This window comes from Arachis hypogaea, chromosome 11 (assembly GCF_003086295.3).
Source record: "Arachis hypogaea cultivar Tifrunner chromosome 11, arahy.Tifrunner.gnm2.J5K5, whole genome shotgun sequence".
NCBI classification, from domain to species: domain Eukaryota; kingdom Viridiplantae; phylum Streptophyta; class Magnoliopsida; order Fabales; family Fabaceae; genus Arachis; species Arachis hypogaea.
The window spans coordinates 107,486,551-107,489,845 of record NC_092046.1 but is presented as its reverse complement, the minus strand read 5'-3'; the positions used below and the strand labels follow the sequence as shown (position 1 = coordinate 107,489,845).

Here is a 3,295-nt window from a genome sequence, read left to right as displayed (position 1 = left end):
ATATTTTTCTATTTCTTGTTTGAGTCTTGAGTTATGTTATAAGTTTGGTGTCACTTGCATATGCATCTTGCATTTTTCGAAAATATCATGCATTCATAGTGTTCTTCATGATCTTCAAGTTGTTCTTGGTAAGTCTTCTTGTTTGATCTTGATGATTTTTTGTTTTGTGTCTTTTCATGTTTTTCATATGCATTTTTGAATTCTTAGTGTCTAAGCATTAAAGAATTCTAAGTTTGGTGTCTTGCATGTTTTCTTTGCATTAAAAATTTTTCAAAAATATGTTCTTGATGTTCATCATGATCTTCATAGTGTTCTTGATGTTCATCTTGACATTCATAGCATTCTTGCATGCATTCATTGTTTTGATCTAAAAATTTCATGCATTGCATAATTTTCATGTTTTTCATAAAAATTTCAAAAATCAAAATAATATCTTTCCCTTTTTCTCTCATCAAATTCGAAAATTTGAGTTGACTTTTTCAAAAATTTTTAAAATCAAATTGTTTCTCATGAGTCGAATCAAATTTTCAATTTGAAAATCTTATCTTTTTCAAAATCTTTTTCAAAATCTTTTTCAAAAATAAAATATTTTTCAAAAATCTTTTTCTTATTTTTATATCAAATTTTCGAAAATAACATAATCAATTAATGTTTTGATTCAAAAATTTGAAGTTTGTTACTTGCTTGTTAAGAAAGATTCAAACTTTAAGTTCTAGAATCATATCTTATGATTTCTTGTGAATCAAGTCATTAATTGTGATTTTAAAAATCAAATCTTTTTCAAAACTAATTTCAATCATATCTTTTCAAAAATATCTTCTTATCTTTTTCAAAAATTTGATTTCAAAATATCTTTTCTAACTTCCTAACTTCTTATCTTTTCAAAATTTGTTTCAACTAACTAACTAACTTTTTGTTTATTTCTTAACTTTTTCAAAACTACCTAACTAACTCTCTCTCTCTAATTTTCGAAAATATCTTCCCTCTTTTTCAAAAATTTCTTTTTAATTAACTAATTATTTTTATTTTTATTTTTTATTTTAAAAATTTTCGAAAATTACTAACATTTTTTCAAAAACCATTTTTCAAAAATCACTAACTCTTTTTCAAAATAATTTTCGAAAATTATCCCTCCCCCATCCTATTCTATTTATTCATTCATATCCTAACATCTCATCTCACATCTCTTCCATTCGTACAGTTGTGCTTCTTCCTTTACATCACATTCTTTGTCTCCCCCTCTTTTCTTCCACTCACAAAGGGATCCTTATACTGTGGTATAAAGGATCTCTATTATTATTATTATTTTTCTGTGCCTTCTTCTTTGTCATATGAGCAGGAGCAAGGATAAGAACATTCTTGTGGAAGCAGATCCAGAACCTGAAAGGACTCTGAAGAGAAAATTAAGAGAAGCTAAAATACAACAATCCAGAGATAACCTTTCAGAAATTTTCGAACAGGAAGAGAAGATGGCAGCCGAAAATAATAATAATGTAAGGAAGATGCTTGGTGACTTTACTACACCTAATTCCAATTTACATGGAAGAAGCATCTCCATTCCTGCCATTGGAGCAAACAACTTTGAGCTGAAACCTCAATTAGTTTCTCTGATGCAGCAGAACTGCAAGTTTCATGGACTTCCATCTGAAGATCCTTTTCAGTTCTTGACTGAATTCTTGCAGATATGTGATACTGTTAAGACTAATGGAGTAGATCCTGAAGTCTACAGGCTCATGCTTTTCCCTTTTGCTGTAAGAGACAGAGCTAGATTATGGTTGGATTCTCAACCCAAAGACAGTCTGAACTCTTGGGATAAGCTGGTCACGGCTTTCTTAGCCAAGTACTTTCCTCCTCAAAAGCTGAGCAAGCTTAGAGCTGATGTTCAAACCTTCAGACAGAAAGAAGGTGAATCTCTCTATGAAGCTTGGGAAAGATACAAATAGTTGACCAAAAAGTGTCCTTCTGACATGCTTTCAGAATGGACCATCCTGGATATATTCTATGATGGTTTATCTGAGCTATCAAAGATGTCACTGGACACTTCTGTAGGTGGATCCATTCACCTAAAGAAAACGCCTGCAGAAGCTCAAGAACTCATTGACATGGTTGCTAATAACCAGTTCATGTACACTTCTGAAAGGAATCCTGTGAGCAATGGGACGCCTATGAAGAAGGGAGTTCTTAAGGTTGATACTCTGAATGCCATATTAGCTCAGAATAAAATATTAACTCAGCAAGTCAATATGATCTCTCAGAGTCTGCATGGAATGCAAGCTGCATCCAACAGTACTCAAGAGGCTTCTCCTGAAGAAGCTTATGATCCTGAGAACCCTGCAATGGCAGAGGTAAATTACATAGGTGAACCTTATGGAAACACCTATAACTCAACATGGAGAAATCATCCAAATTTCTCATGGAAGGATCAAAAGCCCCAACAAGGCTTTAATAATGGTGGAAGAAACAGGTTTAGCAATAGCAAACCTTTTCCATCATCCACTCAGCAACAGACAGAGAACTCTGAACAAAATGCTTTTAATTTAGCAAATCTATTCTCTGATCTATCTAAGGCCACTGTAAGTTTCATGAATGAAACAAGGTCTTCCATTAGAAATTTGGAAGCACAAGTGGGCCAGCTGAGTAAAAGGATCACTGAAATCCCTCCTAGTGCTCTCCCAAGCAATACAGAAGAGAACCCAAAAGGAGAGTGCAAGGACATTGACATAAGCGCCATGGCCGAACCTGTGAGGAGAGGAGAGGACGTGAATCCCAAGGAAGAAGACCTCCTGGGACGTCCAGTGGTCAATAAGGAGCTTCCCTCTGAGGAACCAAAGGACTCTGGGGCCCATCTAGAGACCATAGAGATCCCATTGAACCTCCTTATGCCCTTCATGAGCTCTGATGAGTATTCCTCTTCTGAAGAGAATGAGGATGTTACTGAAGAGCAAACTGCCAAGTTTCTTGGTGCAATCATGAAGCTAAATGCCAAATTATTTGGTATTGATACTTGGGAAGTTGAACCTCCCTTGTTCATCAATGAACTAAGTGATCTGGATCAACTGACATTGCCTCAGAAGAGACAGGATCCTGGAAAGTTCATAATACCCTGTACCATAGGCACCATGATCTTTAAGGCTCTGTGTGACCTTGGTTCAGGAATAAACCTCATGCCCCTCTCTGTAATAGAGAAACTGGGAATCTATGGGGTGCAAGCTGCTAAAATCTCATTAGAGATGGCAGACAGCTCAAGAAAACAGGCTTATGGACAAGTAGAGGACGTGTTAGTAAAGGTTGAAGG

General features: G+C 35.1%; 1 non-coding gene across 1 annotated transcript; it reads right to left on the bottom strand.

Annotated features, from left to right (window-relative positions):
• Positions 1 to 1,865: 1,865 nt before the first annotated feature.
• Positions 1,866 to 1,973, bottom strand: LOC112725291 (small nucleolar RNA R71). Its single transcript, XR_003164409.1, has one exon. It is a non-coding gene; the product is annotated as a small nucleolar RNA R71 (small nucleolar RNA).
• Between the last annotated feature and the right edge of the window lie 1,322 nt (positions 1,974 to 3,295).